At 32.8% G+C, this 15,121-nt stretch overlaps 1 protein-coding gene and 1 pseudogene across 1 annotated transcript in view; one reads left to right on the top strand and one right to left on the bottom strand.

Moving 5' to 3' along the window:
- The window catches only part of CADM2 (cell adhesion molecule 2), a 1,104,423-nt gene that overhangs the window by 954,642 nt on the left and 134,660 nt on the right, over positions 1-15,121 (bottom strand). The window lies entirely within an intron of this gene.
- LOC103090212 (ubiquitin-40S ribosomal protein S27a pseudogene) overlaps positions 8,683-15,121 on the top strand; it is a 25,480-nt pseudogene continuing 19,041 nt past the window's right edge.

Raw genomic sequence — 15,121 nt, 5'->3', positions numbered from 1 at the left:
CCTGCTGAATTTCTGTGCTTATGACCACTTGAAAGTAATGGTGAAATATGAAATGTTTAAGAGGAGAATAGTCTTCATCAGAAACCAACAGTTTAAAGCATTGATTTCCCCTCAACTTTTAAAAAATGTTATTTCTCATAAAGTCCAAAATGCTTACCAGGATAAAAAATGAATAATTGTTGTAATAGTTTTTATGAATGGATGAGGAAAAAAAGCCTACATATAGGCTTGTGATCACTATATTTTATGTTTGCTATTAACTATGAAGCTTTGATTATGGTAGCTATAGTCAATATGAGTTTTCTGTGAAGTTTCTCTTCTTTAAGGTATTTGCTCTTTTATTATATAATCTAATCATATCTATGAAAACAAAGTTGATGTTGCACAGATCTACATTTTTCTAGCTTTAGTAACTAAATATTATAGCCTCAATACTGAACTTCATTGCCTATTGTATGGGGTCAGATAAACTCAAAATTTCAGGTAAGAGGGCTGAGGTATGAAAATAAAAACTTTGCCAAAATAAAAGTAGCTGTGTTCACAAGAAGGAAATCACAGTAAATATTAATAACCAGCATTTATCAAACTGTTATAAAATTAGTAATTTGTAGCTTTCTGTAGAATTCTGCCATCATATTAGAATTCTTTTAAAGCTAGATATCTTGTTTCTAGAAAGGAGAAAATAAATTACAGTAAATAAATCACCCCCTTAGTTCCAAATTCAGTATATAAGAGTTAGAAGGCATTTTGTTTTCATGTAATCCATGTAATAGACTTTGAAACTAAGGTTCAAAAAGGTGAAGTGATTTATGCAAGGTTATACAATTTGGTAAGTGGTAGATTAAAGATAGAGAGTTAAGTAAGATTCCTTGGCCTAGTATTGTGTATTTTCTCCTTACTTTTATCCTCTGTAGGTATTTTGTAGCTTTTGGTTTAGGGCAAAATTCTAGGAAAAAACAGGACTTTTGTTTTCTTGAAGGTGTTATCCAGTATGGAAGAATAAAGAATCCAGGAATTCAATAATTTGAATCTAACAAGCAATAGGTTGTGCTTCCTCTCCTTCCCAACCTAGAGTGTCCTTTGGATGCTTCTATTATGCAAAGACTAATGCCAACCACAATGGTGCAGGGAAATGTCATGCTGTGCCTAGAAACCAATCTCATTTCTTCTGGTGTAAAGTCATTCTCTAATTATTGACAACTCCCTTTTCCCCAATTTATGTTTAAGAGAGAGTTTATTTCAGGTTCCTAGGGTATAATTTAGATCCTACTAAATTGGAAATTTTGTGAATGAGGCCCAGAAATAAGCACTTTAAACAAGCACACTAGATGATTTTCATGGAAAATAAAACTTGACAATGATAAACTTAGGGGTTGTTATGGATGATAAGGAAAGAGGCAACATGAATGAAAGGATGAAAAAAAAAATATTCAATTTTAAGATTATCCTACTCACTGGTATATAAATTTGACAGAACAGATAATGAAGGGATCACAATGAGAGGGGGAAAACCATTATTATGAGAGAAAACTTGCCAATTGCAGCTGTACATAATAACAAAGACATACATAACAAAACCCCTTTAAAATCCAGGTGGGACTCCAAACAATGATACTGGCATATTGTCAGCATTTTCAAAATCTTTCCCATTACTCCAAATATAAAAGGTAAAAACAATAACAACAACAAAAGTGTTGGCAGTCCAAATTCTCTGGAGATTAAAGAGAAAACAACAGAGTAAAATGAAATGAATATGAAGAAGACATTATCTAGGAGAAGTCATGTATCAGTAAATGTTATACACTGCAATAGAATGAAGTACAGGGAAGAATACAGTCACTGAAATGTTTAGAGATGTACATCTACTACATTCCCTTGGCTGGGAATAGTTCACATCTTTATTTCACAAAAATATTATGCTGTTCTTAGCATAAAATGTATATAAAATTATTTTCCAAAAACAAAAACTAAGCCAAAATTTAATTCACTGCACTAACACTTTAATAGATATACTGACATTCTGACATGTTAAATATAGATAAATTAACATTGAGTCCAAATTTATAATCCAAATACTTATTTACCTGATGTCCTAGAATGAACATCTAGAAAGGTTTATTAAGAATCTCTCTTCCTGTAGAACAAGTCTAATTAGACAGACATCAAACAATCCACATTGATCTCTCCCCTCTTGGATCTATCACACTAATAGCATAGAATTTACTATTTAATCTCTAATTAAAATCATGCAGACTTGGAACTTGAGGAATCTTTAGAGAGTATCTACCCAGTCACCCAATGTATTACAACTGGAGACAGTAAGGCTGAAACTTTAAATGACTCTTGTGGATTCTGTAACTGGGCCTGTGAGTTAAGGTCTACTCTGTGTCCACAAGATGTACTCAAGAAACTCTAGTGCTGTGTAGTATGGCAAAAGGAATTTGGACAAAAACAAACATGCTTAATGGTTGAATAATTTTGGAAAACTGAATTAAACAAATTTAATCAATTTTATTTAGCAGGAATTTTCAAACAAATTTGTTGGGCCAAAGAAGCTTTAATTTAATAGATATATATTAATAGGTATGTGGGAAAATTATGCTATTTTGAGTTTGTCTTTTCTAGTTACAACATAAGCATATTTTAAGTGAGGACTATGCATTCCCCATATAACCTGATAAAGTGCAACTTAAATATTTGTTTAAGGTTCATTTATCTATTATTAAGCGTGTAACCCATGATACAAATGAACCAGAGGTACAGGTGTTTAAAAAGTAAAGAATAAAATGTCACACAGTTTCTTTGTGAGCCTACCAGACAAATAATAATGACCCATCCAAGTTAACCCAGGAATGTGACTAATTCCAAATATTTGGACCACACCATAAGATACGTATTTGAAGAAAGGTCCTGCTTAAGACCATTTTCCCTCAATATCCTGGAGCTCCAACAATGTGCTTTTGGAAAGATTGCAGGGGCCAAATTTTGATATTTTATGCACATCTCTAGACTTTGACAAGAACACAAAGGAGTAAAATTACATCTTTCCTGTCAATTTACAAATAAAATATTTTAAACAATTATTTTGAAAACCACATGTAGTTTATAAAGATATCAATACAAATCCATTGAGTATGTTTCCATAGTCTATAAGTTATCCACTGAGAAAGAATAAAAATATTTGAACCAAATTCAGAAGAAATGAATGTCAAGATATTGTTATCTACCAAGTCCAGAATTCAGACAAATGGCCCTTTAAGAGTCTGGCACTTATTAATGCCTAATTTATGTTGGAAGTTAATCTACTTTTAAAAACATTCTCCTATGAGTACTGGCACCTCAATTTTTTCTTAACAGCTAACAAGTAGCTATAATACATTCAGAAAAACACACTTGATAAAGAAGTTAATGTGGCATTGTCACCTTGTAGCCCTAGGGACAGTCTTATCATTTAAATATATCTTTGAGCAAAAGCATAAAGTTCTGAAAGTCAAACTATAATTCCCTGGAAGAAAAGTCAGTGATTGTACATAAAATATGAGTTTCATAATAAAATTATTTATCAATATTTGTTGAACTATTTGTCTTTGCTTTAAATTTTCCCAGCTGAGATGGAAAGTTACCACAATTTTAAAGAAAATTCGGTGAAACTATTGACCCATATTAGAAAGAAAATGTCTTTAAAATGTTTTATATTCATTTTTCTTTTCTGTTATTTTACATTTTCTTAACAATAAACCATAGCAATGTTGATCTCTACCACCCTTCACTTCTGCTTTGTATACAGAGCTATGTACTTACACATATGTATATAAATGAATATACATTTATAAAATGGTTGGCCATCAGAAAGTCAATAACTAATTGCCTTGGCAGAACAGCATTACTAGGACAGGCCTTCCTTAACTCACTGTGTTGAACTCATTAAAAACTACTCCTTAGGTGATTATTATTGCATAGGTATAACGACTGGATAAGTCCCTAGAAGAAGCTTATTTATAAACGATTTCAAAATACATATATATATATATATATATATATATATATTTTTTTTTTTTTTCTATCCAAATTGGGAGAAAAAAAATACAAATATACTCTAGTCTTCTCACTTTCCTACATTGTATCGGCTAAGCTGAGAAGTGTGAGTAAATGTAGGCCTCTGTTTTAACAAACTTGGCAGACATCAAATTTGCTTTTTTATACTTTAATTTCATTTTAAATGGAAACCTATTACACCAGTGTACAAATGGGGATATCACTTCCAGATTCATCTCAGGAACTGCCCTAGAAGCACCTCTCCTCCCACCTAGCTTTGCTAATTACCTTACCTTCAATCTTTTACCTGTCAGCCCTCCTGCAGGAAAGAACTCATTTATTTCCATCCTCCCCCAATCATCATCTCCTCTCCCAGCGCAATCACCCTCCCCAAGGAAAGTCGACTAACCACATTTTGAAAAACCTGTCAAAATTTTAAAATAATAACACTTTCACTCTCAGAGTATAGTGGATTAGTGTAGATATTTGATATGCAGGGGGTTTTTTAATTTAAAAGCATTTGTAATGATCATAACAGCAATAGTTTTGGACTAGTGCTTGGAAACATTATATGTAAACAAGTTTCTTCTAAATTTGATTCTTTGATTTTCCTTTTATAAATAGCTTACAAACCTCACATAACTTCTTTCTATTCCCTTTTGTTTGCTAATGTTATGTTTAATAGATGAAATTTATAATGGAATCGTCATAAAACTTAACAGTTCGTGTGAAGATATATTTGCTTGTATGGTTGTGTCTTAACCTAAGCATCTTATTATCATAAAAGGATAAAATCCTGTTCCGTGTGTCAGCACCAGTGAAGTTGATGGTTACTGTGGTAGAAATATAGTGCTATGATTTATACAGTAGGAATGCTGGGCCTTTGAAATTTGTCCAGGAACATCCAGGAATGCAACAAATTTTAAATTGAGAGAGTAAGTAGATGTTAAGCGAAGAAGAGAGAAGAATGTGCCAGAAAGAAGGGAAAATTTGTGCAAAGTCCTGTTGTAACAAAAGACATGTACTTCACAAAAAACAAAAATAAATAAATAAATAAAGCCTGAAAGAAGTGTAGATTCCAAGGTAGAGAGTTACAAAGGTAAATTTGAAGCAGTAAGGAGACATCAGAATATGCATAATGTTGTAAAATCTAGATTAATTTTAAAGGCAAAAGGAAACAATTAGAGAATTTCCAACACTGGAATGACATGATAAATACTATAGCTATCTGTATTGATAGAATGAATTTTAAGTGATGGTTGTGGAAGAGAAAGGATTTGGAATCAAGGCGATCAAACTTTTGGAATAATCTGTGCAAGGGTGAGGGGTTCGCTCGCACTCAGAAAAAAAAGAAGCTGAGTCACAAGGTTAAAATGCCAAATTAATAGGGCTAAGCTGATATGCAATAGTAAAGTTCTGTCCATAATCACCTGGATATCTAAAGCAATAATTCATTCATTCATTCATTCATCCATGTCTACTGGACATCACATCCATGATCAATGTCATGGATCAGTAGCAATGCAAGATGCTGAAGATGTGGTAGTGAACATTATACATATATAAAATTTCAAAATGTAGAAATTAGAAGAGGAGACAGACTTTTATAGAAAGGAAAATTTACAAATTGTGATGAATGTGACAACAGAAATTAATTTTAATTAAGACCATTATCTAGTTCATAAAATTGCTTGTTTAAGAATCAATGTGCTGTATTGGAGAAAAGTTTTGGGAGTGTGAAAATGTACACAAAGAGGAGTAAAAGTAGCAAGAAGGTGTTTGGGTGTCAATAAACAGAACAGTGGCAGGAGAGATAGAAAAAAGAAGACAGATTCAAGATACATGTAAAAGGTAAGAGCAAAAAGAATTAAAATTACTTTGGATGCAAAAAAAAAAGAGAAACATTAAAAATTAAAGAATCATTCCTAGGACTTTGATCTGGAAATGAGACCAAGCCATTTATTGATATGGAGTAATTTTTTAAAAATATACTTGAAGTTTGAACCATTGTTGAGTTTTGGACATGGCAACATTGTGAGACATATGACAGTGGAGCTAAACTTGGTAGTTGAGCTAGTTTGATCTAGAAACCCAGATGATTCATTTATTTCAGACAGTTATTAGCCATCAGATCAATCACAAAACAATTACAAAAAGGCAAACATTTTGTCTACAAAAATGTCAGCAATTTTAGTTGCCTTTTCTCTAATTCATAAAATATCTACGTTCCGATTATATAAAAATGAAAAGATCAAAGCAACAATTCATCAAAAAATAGAAATAAGTATTCAAAGTAGTTAAAACCATGACAAGAGTAAAAGAAATAATGTAGCAGAGGACCATTCTCTAGGTTTCATTTTTCTAGAATTGACTCAGGGGTTTTGTTGACATAATATAATACTAAGGAGAAGAATCTGTAAAATAATTTTCTATATTGCATTAATAAATTGATGTCTCTAAAATAAATTATTACCCCTTTGGCTACAATTTGTGCTCTACATCCAATGACGTATAAGTCGGCTATTCTTCTTACACAGAAGAGGTCACAAAACCTGCTTACTAAAAATACATTGAGAAGAAATGTTACACTTGTCATAAGTTTCATACAAGAAGCCATGTAAGCTTAAGAATGAGTTTCTGCTATTTTTTTTAATGCCTTTCCACACCCCAGATGTTGCCAAAATACAAAAATTTTTTTAACCACAGGGTGCATCGTTTGCATTATCTGGGGTAGCTACTTTATGAATCTACAAACAAAAGAGCAAAAGGGATCCTATTTAATAAATATTAAACATAATTTAAACAAAAAAAAATATTTCAAATGTTTAAATGGTAAATTTAATTAAAATCAGACGAGATTTTGAAGATCTGGTCACATATACAACTATTTACTCGAATATCATAAGTTCTCTAGGATGAAGAGACATTGTTTTTGAATTGATGCTTAAAGATTGTTCCCCATACTCATTATGAAACTCGGTGGCTGAAGCAAAAAATATTATCAGATATTTTCAAGTAAAAAATTTAGAAATACATTATAATGCTATTTCCAAGATAAATATTGATATGTGACATTTCGTATTGTTTAGATATTCCTGGAACAATTTTTTAAAGAACTTTCAGCAAATATTTCTCTATTTAAATCACTGAAACTTTACAGATATATATAAACCTTAGTTCAGCAGAATTTATGATAAATATAATACATAAATACAAAAGCAATTTAACATTTATATTTTAAAACAGTTTGGAATTTGAAGTTATATTTCACTTTCAATACATTCAGACTATTGAGAACTATGTTTATCTTCATGATAGCTCTCAATATTTGAAATATTTGAAATGTTTTCTGCATGATAATTCTTACCCATAATGAGTTATTATTACACTCCTGTTTTGTATATAACATATAGTCCCAAACTACAGATGTTTGCTATAAAGCTACAGGATTTCTTCACAAATTATGTATAACTAGATTAGTTAGCTGCCATTGAAGATCTTTCCAGATTTGCACTTGAAGGATTTCTGCCCTCAGATATTCCTGGTGAATTTGAAAAGTCATTGAAGTTTTGACCATTTCTCATGCCCCCGTGATTCCCCAAAAACGAATTCTATTTTTCATTCATTGATGCTTTTAGACTAATGATTTAAAACAGTGTGTATAGGAACAATCTATAGATTTAACAGAGATGCTGTTTGATCAGGTCAGGTTTGTATCCATGCATTCTGCATTTTAACAAGCACCCCAGGTTAATTTACTCCTGGGTGATCCTCATTCACACTTTAGAAATACTGACCCACCATGCTATGCGTATGGAACAATGGAAAGACTGCTCTTTGGTTGGTGAGCATAGAATTTACTAGAGTTGAAGGCAGAGATTAGAGAAATCAAATATGCTAATAGGCTAACAAAAATTGTTTTGTATCTGTTTGTTTTTATTATTAGTGAATAGAAAAGTCCACTATTAATTTATGACACTAATATTCCCTAGTAAAGCAAAAACAAGGACAAACCAAAACAGAAACTAAGAAACATTTCCATAAGAATTCACTTCTAGCGGCTCCCTGGTGGGCGCAGTGGTTGAGAGTCCGCCTGCCGATGCAGCGGACGCGGGTTCGTGCCCTGGTCCGGGAAGATCCCACATGCCGCAGAGCGGCTGGGCCCGTGAGCCATGGCCACTGAGCCTACGCGTCCGGAGCCTGTGCTCCGCAACGGGAGAGGCCACAACGGTGAGAGGCCTGCGTACCGCAAAAAAAAAAAAAGAATTCACTTCTGTAAATGATCACTGTCCATTTCAATACTTAATTGGAAATATCATATCTAATATTGCATAATTACCAGATTGAGAAATGAATTTGAAAATTTATACAGGCATCTTACAATTAGCTCACATAAAATGAACATATACATTGTGACTATTTTTAATATTCACATAATTTGTCATAATAAAAAATAAAACAGTAATTTTTAAATCAATTCAGAAAAAAATTACATAAACTCATATACCTAAAATATGAGAGCTGTTTCGTATATAAACCTACTAGATATAAGCTCCTCTCATGTTCAGTTTAAATATCAAACTAATATATGCCTGGAAATAAATTTGGGGTTAAACTAAAAGAAGGCTAAAATGTTAGCGTTTAGCAATGGTGAACCAGTTCACAGGACTAAAATGCACTGATAAACAGCAGTTACACGGAAATCCAGAGAAACTTCCTGTTCCAGCCAATAGAGATGTGGAAGGAAAGAGAAATTCAATTTGCTTGGCACATCAACATTTCAATGTGGAAAAAGGAACATTTTTCAGTATATGAAGATAAACATAGTACAAATAGAAAAGAACTGTGGGTGAGAACAACTCATGCTGTCCCATTTTACTCTGTTTTCTTTAGGGGATTAAAATTTCAAACCCCAAGCTTGTTTTAAGTACGGACAGTCTGGAGGCCTAAAAGTAAATAAATGTACCCTAATTAAGACAAAAAATGTTCTAGTTAAATGGTAGAAATACTACTGTTTATTCCTCAGACCTGAAATATTATTTTCTAATAATCAAAATAGAAACCCCTCTGACCAGGTTTAATCCTCTGATATAATTTTAATTATAATTTGTTGAAAATCATTTATGTGAGTCAAAAGTTCAGTTGATAATGAACTTTTGGACTAAACTGCTGAACTTGGACAAATTTGGTGGAAAACAGGCACTGAGGAAAGAATTTAAATGACTTGGATGTGAGGAATGAAGCACTGTATCAAGTTCTTAAATGCTCAAATTACTTCATTGTAGTTCTGTTGCAAAATATTCAAGACAGAAGAATGTGACAGTTTTCTAGGGAATCAAGACTGAAGGAGATAATTTCATGCCAAAATTTACTAAAACATATTCTTTAACATTAAAAAATTCACCCTTAGAGAATTAACCACATTTTTAAAGTTCAAAATTCTTCCTCATCATCAGATTTCTTCAACAACCTCCATGAGGTCAATAGACCAGATTAGGCAGAGGATTGTTTAACTATGGCTCAGTAAAGTTTCATTAATAATAATTAAAAATAATTATGCAGAAAATAATTTAAGACTGATGTTTCAGATAGTCTAGAGCTCTATATTGTAAATCATCATTTGAAGTGAACAAATTCTCATCTATTGATGTTTCCTCAGTTGTCTTATACATCTCCCATGCTTACAAAATACATTTGATAATGATTGCTCTAGGATAAAATGCTATGGAAGCACACATTTAATGCCAGTTGAGAGTACCAATTAAAAACTTCCTAATCATGAAATTGTCAATAGAATCATCTGTCACCACTTATTGAACAAAGAGATATTGTATAATGCAGCCCTATCTTTCTTTATGAAGGAGATTTTTATGTCAAATCAGTATGTGTTAGTTTTGATTAATACTACATGCTTGCTATGCCGTCATAAGGTTATTCAATTCTGACTATGTAAGCCTTAGCTATAATCTTGAAATCCTTTTTTTCCTCTTTCTGTTTATTTGATCCAAATAAAGACATGTATGCAGTTGTTTTCAGGAACGTATTAATTAAGATCAGTTATTTTGCTCTTACTCTTCTGACTCTGAGGGTATTACCATATCCGCCAATGCAAATAAATGATGGTTTCAGACAAACTTCATTAATGGTATCATAAAAAGTAGTTTTTTAGACTCTTGCAAGCCTTGCATGCTTTTTTAATTTTGCTAGTGATAAATACTATGTTTAACAGATTATCACACCAAAATGCAGTTGGTGTTTACCCACAGTTTTAAAATTTGTACAGCTGATACTCTAAAGGATTTTACAATTAAAGATTTACAAAGGTTTTAATTTGTAGATTACTTGTGCCCCAGCTGGTTTTAAGACTTGAGCCACCACATTCCATGTGAGGAAAGTGGCAGGAAGAGATATGAATTCAGTAGTTGATCCAGCAAGCAGAATTAATCAATTGAAAAAGTATATAAAATGTATAGAGCTGTCAGAATGGAATAGTAGGTAGTAATACCTTCACTCAGGAGTAGACAACAAATTGTCTGTCCAACCTATCTGGTCCTCAGGCTTCTGATTCATTATGGAATAATCATCATTTAATAAACAAATATTTACAGAACACCATGATGTGCAGTGAAGATGTAAAAGGAATGAGACACAGTCTCTGCAGTCAAACAGGCATTAACAGTAAATACAATAAGTGCTATTGCAAAAATATGTAGAAAATGGTAAGAAAACTTTGAAAACATTAAAGAGCCTAGCTGCTATTTCTGTTTTGGCTTCCCTATAGAATATATAAGAATGTATGAGGAGGTGATATTAAGCAGAGACTTAGAATTTTTCCCAACTCAGTATGAACATGTGTGCCCTCAACAAATGGTCACAAAAATATGTAAAACTTCTCAATTACCAAGAGAGAAATAAAAATGATTTATCTTAAAAAGAGAACTATCCCAAATTAAACAGCTATACCGGAGTAATGTCTCCAAAACAAAGACTACTTTATAATATTTGCTTTATTTATCAAAAGAATTCTTTGTGATAAAAATCTAAAATGAACTAATTGGGGTAAAAAGAAACTACCATTCCCAACTCTATAATCTCTGTGTACTGGTGATCCTATTAATATTAATAACTAATATTTATAAACCTCATTCAATTCTTTCTTGTTTGAAGTGAAATAATTATATTTGCTTGTGACAGTTTAAATAGAATAACTTATGGTATAAGTAAGACTGTTACATAAGATTTGTTTACATGAGACCAAACATATCCAGATGGAAATAGAAAAAACTATAATTAATCAGAAATTTTTCTTATCCTATTCCAACTCTGTAACTATCTAGAAACATGTAGAAGTCTGGCATGATGTAGTTAAGCCCTTGAGAGACTCAGTAAACTACTCACTGACCTTTCTGTTAACTGAGATTCATGGATGCAAGGATCATCTTTTAGATCTTACAAAAAGGATTACCTTTTTCTGCTGTCATCAGAAGTTTTTGACCTTTCTGTTTCTTGCCTCAAGAAACTGCTCTAGAATTCCAATTTTACCATAATATTTTCATGTACAAGACACAAAACTTGTTTTTTTTTTTTTTTAACCGAAGCATCATCCTTCTACTGGTTTGCAACATTTTGCACTTTTGTGATTCTGAGAAAACTGGACACAAACATTTAGTGTCCTCTAATGCAACCTAAAATTTGCTATAAAGGCAGATACCCACACCAGATTAAAAGTGTTAATAAAGATCTGACTTCAGATGAAATGCAGAATAAATATATTTTTAATAAAGCTTTTCCTTTTATGTTTCAATATTTCATGAGGGGAAATGAATACATATTTTATTTAAAAGTAAATATTATTTGATGGACTGCACTAGACAGCAAATGCCTACTGCTCTTTTCTGGAGAGACTTGGGTGGAAGGGATGGGGGATGGGAGAGGCTTGGAATTCATTCTGTGAGCACTTCTTTTGACTTTCTTTTGGACTTCTCACCAGAGTTCGTATTGAAAGATAGAATACCTTTGGCTTCCTGGAGAAAATAATATACATTAAAAAAATTAACTTTTTATTTATTTTTTTCTCTATGACCTACTTCTGGAATAGAAGGCCCATTCTTGAGAATTTTTAATAGCAACATGTAGTATCCCATCTTAAGATTTTTCTTGTTTGGTACTGTGCTGGAATTTTTCCTCATTAATTTAAAAGTTTCATTAAAATTTAGTAAAAGACATCAGAGCCCTCTTTTTAAGTGTTCTGTGTGGAAAAGAAAGAAAGGTTTTGCTCTTGGACTTCCTTGTGATTTATCAAAAAATAAAATCCAAGTCTAAACTGTCCCCATAATGATGATGTACAATTTTTAACCCTTGCTTCCAATCACCATGCCCACCTTGATATTCTACCCATGAACAATTGTACTTTGAAGCTTCCCAAGGTGTTTGTGATGTGCTGCCCACAGGCAGACTGACAAAAAAAAAGCAAGATTATAGAAGAAATAACTGACATGAGGTTGTTTGGGAAGTTAATTGCTGGTGCACTGAATATGCATGGGGGCCTACTTTGATATCTATGGCACCTACTCTATCAGTTTGTTTTAAGACTACAACACATAGATATGAAGAGAGTTCTAGAGAATACAAAGAAGGATGAAACAGTTAATGGAAGAAAAGAGATTTATAAAGAAAAAAGTTATTGAGAAATGATATGCAGCACAGGAGTATGTCTCCTCTACTACTAGTAATTATTCCCTAAAAAGTTTCTGAAAATCTTGAGAATGGACCAAGGGAAACCTAATATAGCATAGATTAATCTGTCAAATACAAGCCACGCATATAAATTCAAATTTTCTAGTAGCCACATTTTAAAAATAAAAAAACAGGTGAACTTACTTTTTATTAACATATCTAACACAATCTATTAAAATGTCACCATTTCACCATGTGATCAATATGAAAGTTATGAATGAGATACTTTATAGTCTTAATATTTCATACTAAGTCTTTGAAATCTCAGCTTGGACTAGCCTCGGCTAAATTGCTCATGTGACTAATGGCCTCTGTATTGGACAGTACACGTTTAATATGTTCTTGTCCTAAAGTCCTTTTACTTTTTCCTAAGAAAACTATACAGAGGTGAGAGTTGAATACCAAAAGACCTTAAAATTAGGTGCCATTCACATGTTTTAACATGAAGAAAAGACTGTTCACTCTTTAAAAACCAAAAAGTTTTCTTTGGCTAAAGGCAAATTTTTGTGTAATCATTCCACATAGTCTAAGAGAAAAATATAACAAAAATAACTCTGGTGTACATAAAGAAAAACTTCTAAGGATTCTTTTGCTGTGTAAATGGTTTTAAAAGCAAAAGCATGGATCATGCTATTAGCATTGACTTGAAACTGAAGAAAAGCCTAAGGAAGTCAGAAAGCATTCAGCAGACCAGTCACAGAAAGAGAGATGCCTTTCACATCATGCAGCTTATTTCAAACCGAGGACTGACAATCTGCAAGAGTTGAAAACAGCAGGGCATATAATAATTGGGTACTTCATTGCATGCTAATGACTCAGTCAGTATATCAGTAAAAGTATTTAATGTGGGTGGAAATACAATCGATCATTATAGGTTTATTTTTTTATTGGGCGATTTCTTTCCATAGGAACTTAAATTCAATGCTAACACCCTACTCTCTTTCTATGTAATACATGTTGTGTCATTCTATGATGCTGAAGCACATAAATTTGTGGAAGTTTGTGTTTACATGCCTTTATTTTGCTTGTGCAATACTGGATCTGCAATATTTAGGATAAAAAAAAAGAGAATAAAATAAGAAAGATTTCTTTTTGTCTAAGTGTAGCTTCTCTGGAAGTAGAGAAAAACATTTTGATCACTTTTGTATTGTTGGCTGAGTTCCCCAAAACTATATACTATAAAACACCCTGTAGGAGATTTTAAAGTAGGATATTCTTAACTGGATCTTCAGGAGCAAGAAAACAATGCACTTGATTAAGAACTGTCTCTCTGACGGGTGCAATCCCTTTATATTCAAGATCATATATGTAAAAGGAGAAAACAGCATTTCAAAAACAATTACAGTGTCTAAAATCCTTATCCAAGATTAGGTAAAAGAGATAGGAAAGGGAAATATAAGGTTTGTTACATGGAATAAATTCATTCTTAACGCTGTATTTTTTATTGAAATTGAATGAGAAAGTCTCTGATAGCAAAGAGAAAAGTGAAGGATTGGGATTCCTTTTTCATTCTTTGGTCAACCATTTTTACCATCCTAATTTTACCCATTGTGGCTTTATCAAGGTCAAGAATTGGCACATACCAAGCATATGACAAATAAGCTTTCATATCTGGCATATCTGGCATGACAGACATATATATTTAATTTATATGTTTGTACATATACATATGTACATACATGTAAATTTAAGAGATATGGAAACACAGATGTCTATAATCAACCAAATACAACATTCTTAAGGTTATAAAATGCTATTTAAAACGTGAAAACTACAACTTGGAAAATTTTTTGCATAAACATCTTTCTAAAAAATTCTTTAGGACATATGCATTTAGCTGGATTCCATTAAATAGCGTGTGTTTGAGGAAGGGGTAGGGAAGCTTTGTGTTTGCTGCCAACATTGTTACACATTTCCCCATAATCAAATATACCCTTGTTCTTTCAGATTATGGTTTTCAGACTGTAATGTGACATGCCCTTGTTCAGGATTTTACTGGAAGATTACTCACTGCACCTGTGCAAAAAAATCTCCTACCAGTGTTCCCTAAATTCTACACATCTGTAAGTAAACCTTCATTGTTATGTATTCAAGCAACCAGGCACCTAGTTATCGAGCCACTTATATATCACAGGTCAAAAAATGTGTTGAGGGCTTCCCTGGTGGCGCAGTGGTAGAGAGTCCGCCTGCCGATGCAGCGGACGCGGGTTCGTGCCCTGGTCCAGGAAGATCCCACATGTTGCGGAGCGGCTGCGCCCGTGAGCCATGGCCGCTGCGCCTGCGCGTCCGGAGCCTGTGCTCCGCAACGGGAGAGGCCACAACAGTGAGAGGCCCGCGTACCGCAAAAAAA

This window comes from Lipotes vexillifer, unplaced genomic scaffold (assembly GCF_000442215.2).
Source record: "Lipotes vexillifer unplaced genomic scaffold, Lipotes_vexillifer_v1.1 scaffold380, whole genome shotgun sequence".
Classification (NCBI taxonomy): domain Eukaryota; kingdom Metazoa; phylum Chordata; class Mammalia; order Artiodactyla; family Lipotidae; genus Lipotes; species Lipotes vexillifer.
This window is presented reverse-complemented; position numbering and strand designations above follow the sequence as displayed.